The sequence below is a fragment of the Oryzias latipes genome, chromosome 18 (assembly GCF_002234675.1).
Source record: "Oryzias latipes chromosome 18, ASM223467v1".
Taxonomy (NCBI): Eukaryota; Metazoa; Chordata; class Actinopteri; order Beloniformes; family Adrianichthyidae; genus Oryzias; species Oryzias latipes.
Genome location: NC_019876.2, coordinates 22,154,465 through 22,167,101, shown reverse-complemented (window position 1 = coordinate 22,167,101; position 12,637 = coordinate 22,154,465). Strand labels below are relative to the sequence as shown.

General features: G+C 41.8%; 1 protein-coding gene across 1 annotated transcript in view; it reads right to left on the bottom strand.

Moving 5' to 3' along the window:
- The window catches only part of LOC101163361 (protein NDRG2), a 40,427-nt gene extending 36,788 nt beyond the window's left edge, over positions 1–3,639 (bottom strand). The window contains exons 1-2 of the mRNA XM_020711747.2: positions 3,521–3,639; positions 3,115–3,312 (exon numbers count right to left, since the gene is read on the bottom strand). The gene's annotated coding sequence lies outside the window, so the exon portion shown is untranslated. The remainder of the gene's footprint in view (positions 1–3,114; positions 3,313–3,520) is intronic.
- Positions 3,640–12,637: the final 8,998 nt, after the last annotated feature.

Below are 12,637 nucleotides of genomic sequence, written 5' to 3'. Positions count from 1 at the left end.
CCTGAAGAAATATGATGGGATTCACCAGAGCGTCTGACGTTCTGTTTCAGATACATCCTTTCAAGGAAGGATATGTTTTCCAGCCTTGCAGACTCTTCCTCTCATAGGTGTGTCAGTCCTGAGCACAAAAAGCGCAAACACTGAAGGTGCTTTCACACTGGCCTGTTGGGTCCACAGCAGAGGTTCAGAGTCCAGGTAAGAAAGATCATCAACTCTGCTCCACCTGAAAACGAGGCTCTTGGTCTGTTTGCAGATGAACTCTGATAAAAGTTTAGTGAAACTTTATGACATTCTATTTATTGTAAAGAAACAATAATAAAAAGATCTTGTACTTTTATTCCTAATTTTATTTTTTCCCTCCTCTGAAAAATACAGAACAGCAAGTCATCAGCTAGATCACAGAGAGATGGAAGTACCGTCATTCAGACACAGCTCCTGCAGTAAACTGGTAACCTCACTGTAGCGGGAGACTCTTAGAATGATCTCATGAACCAAGACATGGAGACGTGATTAACGACGCTTTTGTAGAGCTCTTCAAAATAAATGTCTAAACATCAACCGTGTCTTTCATGCTTGGTCAAGAAATATACAGTAATTGCTCAATGTATCAATGAGGACAAACCTTTAGGTAGCTCCTCCTACACGTACCTGGAGTGTTGAGTTCATGAACACACTTTTGGGCAGTGTTGAGCATAGAATTAAACGCTTGTTGAAAGAGAGACGTCAGATGCTCATTTGACGCGTGAATCAGGTTCGGGCTGAACACAGCTTTAACCCTGTGCTATCTTAGATGACCCCACCCTCACATTGACGTGTTCTCCCTTCCATGACAAAGGTGGATAAAGGTGGAAAGATTTCATGTAATCCATGGACACCAGTGAAGATCACAAATCATTGAAGAAAAAAGGTTCAGAGCACTGTCTAGTGGGTCTAGATGACCCAACTCCCAATGTTAAAGTGCCTAGGATAGCACAACGGTTAAGAAGATGGGCCATACATTGTCAATATGACTGCTCATCTTTTAGATAAAGCTGAAGCACTATTTAATTTATTCTGTTAAAAATGAACATATTGGCAGTTGAAAACATAGAAAACAGAGATTAAAACGAGAAGCTTAAGAGTTACAGAGAAACAATAATAAAGGGAACTTAAAAAAAATAGGTTAAAATGACGGAATCCAGCCAGAAACAACAGCTGGAAAAGCGGCTGCTGGCTAGACAGACTTATTAGGTCTAGAGAGCCTAACAGGAAAAGTGTCTCCATAGCTTAGGTTGAAAAACATTTTAGAAAGTGAATGAAAACAAGCCTTTTTCCCCACAAACAGTTTGTGCAGTAAGTCTGTTAGAAATTACCCGTTTCTAAACATTTATTGATGAAAACATAGTTAAATATTCATTAGAACTACTCTTTAAAAGTAATATGTAACTGTGGTGGATTACTGCCAATACTGATGAAACCAACCACAACAGGTTAAAGACCCACTCCCATGAAAATTATGTTTTTGGTGTTTTTAACATATTCTTGCTGCACTTCTCTCGTGATGGAGGACATATATGAAGTAAATAACTATTAAAACTGCGTTTTTCATTATTTTTTAATTCAAATCGTGATCAATCCGGAGCAGATAAGAACCTGCAGTTTGAAAAACCTCAAATTGTAATGCAGAAACTGCATTACAATTACAATTCTCCGAACCTTTCTGATGCACTTACACAGACAAATATATTCAATGTTCCTCGTCTGAGCTAACATCTGCCTTATAAGAGTACGGCTGCATAGCTCTAATATTGCTCACCGTTTTTCTTTCATCACTAGTGTTGGCTTGGGGTTGTGAAGGACTGTAAGTTAGGGGGAGAGGAGTGTAAACAAAGGGATTATGGGATATCAGGGTGGGTTACCTTGCCCCCTACAGTCCCGCCCACAACTCAGAAGCAAATTTCTAATGAACTTCTGCAGCTCTGCAGGAACTGTCCAAGAAATCAACAGTTTTATTTTTATTTTTATTATGTATAATTATAATTAAAACACCACTGGGAACGCTTTTACAAATGTTTCTGCTCATTAACAACAATGATATAACTTTTTTAAAAGTTGTTAAAACATATTTTAAAAAAACCTTTCTATTTGTATTTCTGGAGAGTTCTGACAGTGTTCTTCCATAGATGAGAAGCTGCAGAGAAGCAATGAGAGGATCCATGAAAGACACGTCTGGAACAGGCAGGAACGTTCCAGCGGGACATGAGGTGAACCTCACCACACCCAAACAGCAGCTGCTGCCCACAGCACGCGCGACGCAGGTGCGCACGCACCCTAAATACTTTCCCCTCTACACGTGTTATAGGGGGCGCGTGCACGCAAGCAGCAGGGGATCCGCTTCACTGGAGGAGACGAAAAGCGCCGTGACTCACAGGATCGGCGCGCGCGCTTACTAGCATCATTGACGCTGCGCGCACTCGTGTCCTTGCTCTTTTTTTTAATGTTTTCCACTGGAAACGTGGTCGCGCACGGAAGACACACCCCCATTTGACATTGGCACGTACCGGACAACGTGGGGAACCACTGTACACCCCCCACTACCACCACCACCCGAGTCAATGCATACCGATATTTAATAGAGGATACCCTGCTGCCGCAAGCACAAAAAGCAGTAGGCGAGCATGCGCATAAGCTAAAAGTCAATATCCACAAATGTGTGTTTGTGTGTGCGTGCGTGTGTGTGTGTGTGTATGTGTGTGTGTGTGTGTGTGTGTGTGTGTGTGTGTGTGGAGGGGGGGGGGGGTGTCCATATTGGCCCGTACCAGTTTGCACGGTTCTATTAGTACGTAAATAAATAGCGGGGAGGGGGGGGGGGTGCAAAGGACAGTACACCCCCCCCCCCCCCCAAATGAGAAGCCGTCACTGTCCGCATTATTTCTGCAGAAATAAGTAAGCTTCGAAAATGGGGGAGCGGGAGGATATCATGCAAGAAAAAGATCAGCTAAATAAACAGCACGCGCTCTCTGCGCGCGCGCATGTGTGCGCTCAAACTTGACTGAGAGAGCTTTTTTTTTTTATCTTCACCCCGAATAGAGGGGGAAGGACGGCAGCAGAACAAAGGAAAGAGCGGGAACTCACCTTGTCGGTCTGCAGGTAGCAGCCGGGGGAGAAGAAGAAAATTGGGACTTCTTGAAAACAGACGCGGTCTTCACTGCTCCCCTTCCAGTGTCCCCCCCTCCCTCCCCGGTCTCCCGCTAATCTCCTACTTGTGATTTTCCTCCACGGCTTCGTGAAACGCTGCTCCTCTTTCTCGCAGGATTTTCTGTTTTCCTCCAGCTGAAGGAAAATTCAGCAGACAGGAAAAAAATATATTTATATATATATTTATATATGCAGCGGTCAATCAGAAAGCAAGATGGAGCCTTGAAATATGGGGGGGGGGTGCATAGACCTGCTTATCTATAAAAAACATTAAAAAGCGCGCGCACTGTCACGCAATAATTGCAAAACATTTACATCATGATTGACAGACACGGTTACGCACAAGACTGGAGAAAGGCTTAATCCTGATGAATGACTGAGTGAAACTGGCCTTTTACTGCCCCCCTCCCCGCAGTGATCACAGTGGTACAGCCCGTCCACGCTGAGGCTGAGAAGCTGACAGCCTCCCCGTCCGGTTATGATGCAGCGGCTGTTGAAAACAATTATTTACAGTTGGACACGAGAACTGTTTGCAGCAGGCGCAGGGGCGTACCTTTTATTCTGATACGGGGGGGCTAAGATCCCTGTGCATGATGGGAAAACTGTCATGATGAAAACATTTATGATCAAATCTCCTTCACACCTACCTTAAGTTTGTGACACTATGGTGGCCCTGCAGTGCAAATCATACAAACATTTTTTAATACAAAACCATTTTAAAGATCACAACGGCAATTGAAAAAGCAAAACAAATATTAAAATAATGACAATACATTTTAAAAATCAAAACAAAATTCCGGAAACCAAAACACAATTTAAAAAAAGGGAACTGAATAAAAATGAAGTATTTCAGGAAACAAATGTAATATTCAGAAATCATAATGAAATGTTAAGAAAAGAAACTCTATCAGAAACCAGGAAAGGTAGGTACTATGGGACATTGCTGATTGGATGATGACTTTTTCATACTGACCAAAACTTATTTGGCCTGAAGCGATATCTGGATATTTGTACTAATCACAAACCATTTATATCTGGACATTGAAGATGCATTTGAAAAAAAACAACCTTCAAAATTCAAACATCACTATCCAATCAGCAATGTCCCAAAATACCCATGTTTCCAGCCCTTATTGTGTTTCGTTTTTTAACATTTCACTTTGATTTCTGGAAATGTCTTCTGTTTTTTTGTTTCATTATTTTGGAATTGTATTTTGTTTTCTGGAATTTTGCTTTGCAATGCTGTTTTTTATTGTTTGTTTTGATGCTTTTGAACTGTCGTTGTGATCTTTAATATGTTTTTGCACGGAGTGATTTTTTGGTGTGATTTGCACTTCAGTGACACCGTACTCATCATGATCATGAACTAAAAGAGCTTCACATGTACAGAAAGTAATTTCGGTCCAAATTAGATGAAATTAGTCCAAAGTGAAAGTTATTATATTAATATATATAAATATTAATACATTAATGAGCCACATGTTTACATTCATTAAAAAAATGATATGGCACCCTAAGAAAACTCCTTTATTCAAAGAAATTCTTATGATTTAGGGCAATGTGGCATTGAAAGAATGCGTTGCTCAATTACAGTATAAGTGGGTGGCTCAGGCTGCTGAATTAATACTAAATTTATTAGTTAAAACAATTTATCGGATTTACATCACTAATCCCATCAGATTACAGAATGTTGTCAAACTGAGATATTTAAATACAGCTTTCCAGTTCCAACATGTAAATAAAGTGGGCGTGGCTACAAAGAACGAGATTGGGCAAATTGTCCAAGTCAGACAGTTGCATTTCTTGAGGACATTCAACAGTCAAATGCTCATCAAGCAGCATAGTTCTTAATCCAAAGTGGAGAACAACAAGTGGTCTTTCAGCTTTAATGGTTTGGAATCGAGCACAACAGGTGAGCAAATCTGGACTACGTAAAGACAATATTTTCCAAAATTAGATTAAATCTGAAGTTCTTTACTGGTGTTTCTGTTTGTTTGTGCTGTTTTTGTGGTAGTTGTGGCTCTGAGTGGATTCCTGGAGGTTGTCACTGTCACCAAGTTGTTTGGCTGTGAGTTTGTGTTCTCTTTTAATTTTTTTTTCTTTGCAAACTGACCTGCTGGAGATTCTTGTTTTTTCTTGTTGGATTTTCTTTTTTTACGTTTCTGGATCTTTTGAATATTGGAACTGTGCTCATATCAGGATGAAGTAAAGAGGACCTTACGATTCTCATGCTGAAAGTATTGATGCATTTTCCCCTACCATATCAGCTTTCCCCTCATCAACTCTACTTTATGCTTTAGACTTCCTCAATGTGGGGCGACAGCAGTTTTCTTTGTACAGTGGATTTCCTAGTTTTTTTTTTTTTCTGTTTTCATTATTGAAGACCCTGTATGTCTTCCTCTTGTGTTCAGACTGTTTTGAGTTTTCTTCACTAATTCATTAGTCTGTCTGTGTCAACATTTCTATGGCAACCATCTTGCCAATTCGGAGTGAGCTTGTTGGACATTCACACCCCTACCACTTGAGAGCAGGGTCTATTCAATCTGTCAAGCATTGCAGATGTTTGACGTGGGAGTCAGCAGGCACCACTTACCTTTGCTGATGCATCTGATTTGCCAGTTTATCCCTTGTGCTATTTTAGATGACCCCACCCTTACATTGACGTGTTCTCCCTACCATGATAAAGGTGGAAAAATTTCATGTAATCCATGGACACCAGTGAAGATCACAAATCATTGAAGAAAAAAGGTTCAGCTCACTGTCTTGTTGGGTCTAGATGACCCACCTCCCAATGTTAAAGTGCCTAGGATAGCACAAGGGTTACAACTTGCAATAAAGAAACATTATCATGAAAAAAAATTAGGATTAGCAAGAACATGTTAAAAAGGTAGGACAGCAAGAATGGTCATTCTGACAAATATAATGACTGAGTAATAGCTGCAATTAAGTTGTTTAAAAATATACAATTTCTTTTCTCTTTTTTTTCTTTGAGGAAAGCATAATTTCGCCACAAACTGATTTTTAAAGACTAGTAACTTTCTTTTGAAACAGTCCAGTTTTACTTGTACATTTAACAAAATGTTTATTGAAAGATAAGTAATCTTGTTGAGAGAAAGTCCTGGGTTCAAGTTCCTTCATGGTCCGCTCAGGAGTTACATTATATGTTCATGTTTACTCAGAGCCAAGTATTTACATCACTGGCATTTGTGGGAAGTTTGCATGTTCTCTTCGTGCTTGTGTAGGTTTTCTCTGGACACTCCGGTGTCCCCCCACAGTCCTAAAGGATGCTTCATTGGTTAATTAGTGTCTCTACTTTATACCTTGGGGTGTGGTAGTGTGTCTCTGCAATGGACTGTGTCCTGGGTGGGCCCTAACATTATACGGTGGCCGACACGGCTCACGCTGCATGCAAAAGAAACAACGCAACGGCATAAGCCGAAGCACAACAGAAATGGAATACAACGGAAATGATGAACAGACTTATTTACTGTAAAGAAACTTAATTCAGTTTCAAGCTGTTCAGCGCTTCCTGAGAGGTACGTGATATTTGTCCTGGATAACGTGATTTCTTACTAGATAACGTAATTTCTTACTGATATACATTTTGTTAGTCAAAAAGCATTAGACGCATGTCACTATGTGGAAAGCCGGCTAAAGTTACATTTTTAGACAAACGTATATTAGTAAGAAAGCACGTTATCAAGTACAAATATCATGTACCTCTCCAGAAGCATTGAATAGCTTGAAACTGAATACATTTTTTGAAAATAAGTCAGTTCCTCATTTCTGTTGTATTCCACTTCCGTTGTGCTTCGGTTTTTGCCATTGCGTTGTTTCTTTTGCATGTAGTGTGAGCTGTGTCAGCCACCGTACCAGTACCCAGAAAAGGATGAAACAAGTAGAGTAGATAAATGTATTTCAGCATGTTAATGTCTCTTTGAATCTCTGCAACATGAGTTTAAGCAACCACTTTAAATGAAAAGTCTGTGTAAAGATGCGTAAATGCACGTTTCAGGTTTCCACATTAAAAACTCGTGTTCACACATAGCAACGCAAGTTTCTACGATTGCTTTTGTGCTCTACATACAAAACAAGCTGCCACTGAACACACATTGAAAGTTAAACCAGGTTGAACTTTGACCAATCAGGGACTCGGATTTGGTAGCAACATAAGGATAGCATCCCCTTTAATTCATGGAAGTGCCAACCATTTGAAAATGAATCATGAAGGAGAAATGAATAACTGGTTTGTGCCCGACCGGATTTCTGAATCGGAATAGAGTTGTGAAAGAAAAATTCTGGAGCAAGATTCACAAGATTTGCACCATTTTGACAATTCACAACTAAATTTATTCTAAGTGTAGGTGGTGGACATGCACTAGTAAACAGTAGAAAAAGAAAATGAGGAAGCCCCTCCTTGCTCATTCAGTGTGAGCACAATGCTAAACATCTTCTTGAATGAGTCACATCTGACTTGAAGAAAGGAAGTGAGTCGATGTTTCAGATGAAAGAGCGTTCCAGAGCTGAAGAGCACAAAGAAAAACATGGTGCTTAGGCGGAGTGAGGTGGATGGAGGACAAACATCTGAGCGAACAGGTGGAGATGGAGGATTCAGACAAAAATGGAGGAGAGAGGAGGTTAAAAATGTATCTCACCAGCACAAAAAAACAGTTTACTAACACATTTCTGTGTCACCTGTCCATGTTCTCATGGCTCAGGCGGTTGAACAGGTTGTAGAAGGGTCGGCGGTTCGATCCCCGCTCACCCCAGCCAACTGTCGTTGTGTCCTTGGGCAAGACACTTCACCCTCCTTGCCTCCAGTGCAGCTCCACTGGCGTGTGAATGTGTATGAATGATCCCGGTGATGGTCAGAGGGGCTGTAGGCACAAACTGGCAGCCACGCCTCTGTCTGTCTGCCCCAGGGCAGCTCTGGCTACAACAGTAGCTACCATCACCAAGTATGAATGAGGAGTGAATGAATAATGGACACAATGTAAGCGCTTTGAGCGTCTGGAAAAGTGCAGATAAATCCAATGTTATTGTTGTCATTGTTGTTGTAATATTTGTCTAAAAGAAACTCGGTATTAAGAGAGAATGAATGTCCAAAGTGTGGATCTAGGACAAATACAAATAGAACTTGTAAACAGAAAATAATCAACACTTTATTGATTGATTTTTTTATTAGTTAAATAGGTGCCAAGAAAGTGGGGGAAAATACAATAAGACGAAAATATTTCCCTGTGGTTGGAGAATCACCCATGAACGGTAGGTAAGTGCAGTGGGAGTGCACAGAGTCCACAGTCAGCTCTCTCAGGCAGCATCAGAAGAAAAACAAACAGGACATGTTTAATCCCAGACCTCCAGCACTCAGAGCATCACTCATCGGCTCTGAGCTTATGTAACGTGGGTCATCGTTTCCCAATGACTTGCTCAGAGTCAAGTTTGTGTTTGCGTCACAAATGAACACAATGTTTTCACTGTTTGTGCGCTCCAACCATAGACAAAAAGTAGAGATATGTAGAATTTCAGGGCTCCAGAGTGACCCCATGGCTCCATGGACCATTTCTTATCATCGGGGATTTCCTTCAGACACTTGGTCTCTGTGTTGATCATTTGCTGCGGCTCTTTTCTGAGTTAGAAACCCTACATAGACTGAACAGATTTGCAGCAAAGCTGTGGTCAAAGCTGTGTTCTGCAGCAGCTAGTCTGGTGAACCGCCTTACGTAACGACCCTCCACCCTGTGCTTCTGTCAAACTGCGGTGAGCCACATTTTTGTTCCAGCAGAACATGACGATGCGCATCTCAATGAGCCACAGCGTCACAGTGAATCCAGCACATATACAGCCCCACACTTTACGGGAGAAAGAACGGCTGCATGCTGGAAAACGTTCGCTTGGTTCCATTGATTTGTTCTAATTTAAGCGTTAAAGCTAAGAGTGTGGAGCACGCAGGGAGCTGCAGCTGATTGGTTCCGTTTCAGATGACGGCCTTTGCTTATCTTGGCCTCACAGTTGTGCAGCCCGGTTAGCTCAAAGCTTTTCCAGCTGATGCAACGCGCCCTCAAACTTAAGCAGCAGATAACAGTTTATCTGCAAACAAGAGCTGGAGCGGCATCGTCATCAGGCACAACCGTGCTCCGACTTTGCTACTATCTCCGTTTGTGCACCCACTTCCTCTGTTGGGCAGCTCGCCTGTGGCATGTTAGCCTCTGTTCATCACACAGGCGGCTGAACTGTCAGATTTTCTTCTCCTGGATGAATCATGTCTTTTGTGGTCCTAGGCCTGATGGGCAAGTGTGGTATTACCTAAAGAAATAAAAATTTAGAAGATAAACCCTCAAAAAACCATCCTGTATCTTGCTTGTGCCCGTCCCAAGCCCGGTTCATGCAGAGGGTGGTTTCAGAAAGAGCATTCAACATAAAATCTATGATATGATAATTTCATAGATTTCGTCTCTGCTCCTGCTCCTACGCTTAGCTGTGGATCCTGCCTCTGGCTCGCCTCGTGCCGCCAGCCGTCCCCCAACTCCATCTGGAGGAAGCCCATCTGCTGGACTATTTAAACATGTAGTTGTAGAGTTAGGTAAGCCTATGCTTCTCTAAGAGTTCTGGTACATCCCTGTCCGTCCTGGGGGAGGATCCCTCCTTCATGTGGGTATGATGTTTCTTCTTTTTTTAACAGAATCCTTTTTCTTTTTTAGGAGTTTTTCCTTTCCGCGAAGGAGGGTCTAAGGGTTCAGTTTGGTATTTACCTATTGCATTCTATGACTTCATGTTCTTTATGATTTTATGTTTACTTTACAATAACCAATACAAAGCCCATTGAGACGACTGTTGTTATGATATTGGGCTATTGACTTGAATTGAATTGAACTGAATAGCATAGTTTTCTATGCTATCATCCAGAGGTTTGGAGGGAAAGGTTGACACCCTAAACTCTCAGCAGATTTGTCCCCCAATATTCTACCTGCCCCCCTCAGTGAGGCTGGCTAAATCTGGGCCTGCTGTGGTCACATCTACACTTTAGCTGAGGTACAGATGCAGAAACAGTCTAAAAAGTTGTCCAGTACACTGATAATGTGCTATCTTTTCTCTGAACGTCGTGCAGAATGTTCTGGAAAAAATGGTTTCCATCCAATTTTACAAGCATTTGTATAAAACACTGTGCAAACACATAAACTCAAGGAGTTCTGTTGTGTATAAATTGATGTCCAGTGTAGATTTTTTTAAAATTTCAGTTTAATGTTTCAAAATGTCCCACCTTTTCCAGAGTTCAGGTTGAATTTGGTTGTAAAAGTGCAAATTAATCTACGTTATGATTCCAGTTTGATTTGAAACTAAAAAAGTTTAAAGATCAACTATGGAAGATGCTGCTGTGTTTTAGCCACAGCATCAAGACAGAGGATGAGAAGAAAAACAAGGAACTTGCCCCGTTCCTGTCAGAGGCGTTTAGCTTCAGACCCCACAAGTGTCTGTGACCTCCTTTTCCCTGCAAACTCAAACAGGTTTTCCCTGCATTTGAGCCAGCAATGGGGACCCTCCCTCCTCCGTCAGCCCTTAGGGGGGCGCCACACAGATGTCACACATTTATCCTCCAGCTAAATGAGTGAAAAGAACATTTAATGCTTGGTTTCTTAGTGTTCATCACTTAGCATGGCTGCTTCTGGCTTTGTGGCGGTCTTGCTGTGTAATGTCTGGAGGCCTGAGTTTCCAAGAGATTTTTAAACTGCTGCACCTTAACCCTTTAACAACCCAACCAAACAAAAACAAAAACACAAATGAGAACATTTTTTATCAATTACATTTGGTGAATAATACGCAAAGTGTTTTAAAAAAAATGTTTTTAAAATGTGCTCTGTTTGATTGAGTGGGCAATTTAGTGAGAGCTTGAAAATGCTTATTCCAAATTTGAAAATCAAAAAGAAATGAATGCAAACGTGGTTAATGCTTGTAAAAAGTAAACCAGGTTCCATATCTGTGTTATTGACTGTATGTAGGGACTAGACTAAGTGACCCCTCCCCCCTGGCGTTCCAAACAGGAAGTACCCACTGGATCCAAGAAGCCAAAATCCCATAGACCTCCATAGAGGAATAAACAGCTATTACTCAGGCAGTGTATTTGTCCAAATTCTTTCTTGCTTTTCTTTAACAAGCTCTTTATTTATTTCTATAACAAGCTCTATTTTTGCTGCAGGACAAATGATTCAAGTTACAAACTGGCCAATCAGATGCCTCAGTAAGGCGTGTGGTTTTGCCTCAAACGTTCAAAGTGTTTGACGGGCCTGCTTTCAGTGGAAGGGGTGTGGTCTTCTAACATTCTCACTCTTCATTGGCAACAGTACTTGCCATAGAAATGTTAACTCAGGCAGACTCTGACCAATCACTGCTCACCGACAGTTTCGACAGAAAACGGTGACTAAGTTGACTTCAGTTTGTTGGAACCAAAAGTCATTTTTTATAGCTGACGTCACACTCACTCGGTCCAGTTCTCCTATAAACCGCTTTGTCCCTTTCAGGGTCAAGGGGCTGCCGGAGCCTATCCACTTATGGGCGAAGGCAGGTCGCCAGTCTGTCACACACCCATACACACCAATGGACAATTTAGAGTAACCAATTAACCTATGAAGCCTGTTTTTGGATGGTGGGAGGAAGCCAGAGTCCCCGGAGAAAACCCACGCATGCATGGAGAGAACATGCAGACTCCACACAGAAAGGTCCCCCATGGTGTTCTGTTTCAGGCCCCCCCAGCCAGGACTTGAACCGGTGGCCTTCTTGCTGTGAGGCAAGAGCGCTAACCATGGTGGCGCAGTAGAAACTGCTTTTCCGAGTATTTCTTTATTCAAATTTTAGTTAATCAGGAGCAGATGAAAAAATACAGCTTGCCCGGAGTGAGACTTTAAGTTTTGGAGAATCATTCTTACTCCATCTTGTCCTGTCATTTACACTCCAGGTGCCTCAAGGGCCGGACAATCTCTCTGACCTTGAAGGTTCCATGTTCTGAGGTGAAAAAGTTGAAAATAATTTTTGTTTTGTTTTTTCTGAAAATGATCTTAATCAGTCTTGAGTGTAAAGAACAAGAGTGAACATGGTTGGCTGGGATTTTGACACTGGTTTGAATTCTGAACATGAAGTTGTGCGTTTGCTGCCAGGAAAAGGTTAGTTAGCATGATCATTCCCAACCACCCACTGCAACAATCCAAAAACAACAATGTCTGTTTTCCGATGAAATGCTGGCTGCTGAGCCACACAGCAGAGGAAGCAGCAGCTCACACAGCAGGATGTGACATCACAGGCCTGCATGCGACCTGACTTATAAAGAACAGCCAACGCTCAGATTTCTGAAGATCCTGCAGCGCCAAAGAAAGGAAGCTTTGGTGTACGTGGCACTAGGTTTTCAATTTCGTAATACAGGTCAGACTGCAGCAACCCCCCCCCCCCCCCCCCCCCCCCAATAAACTCA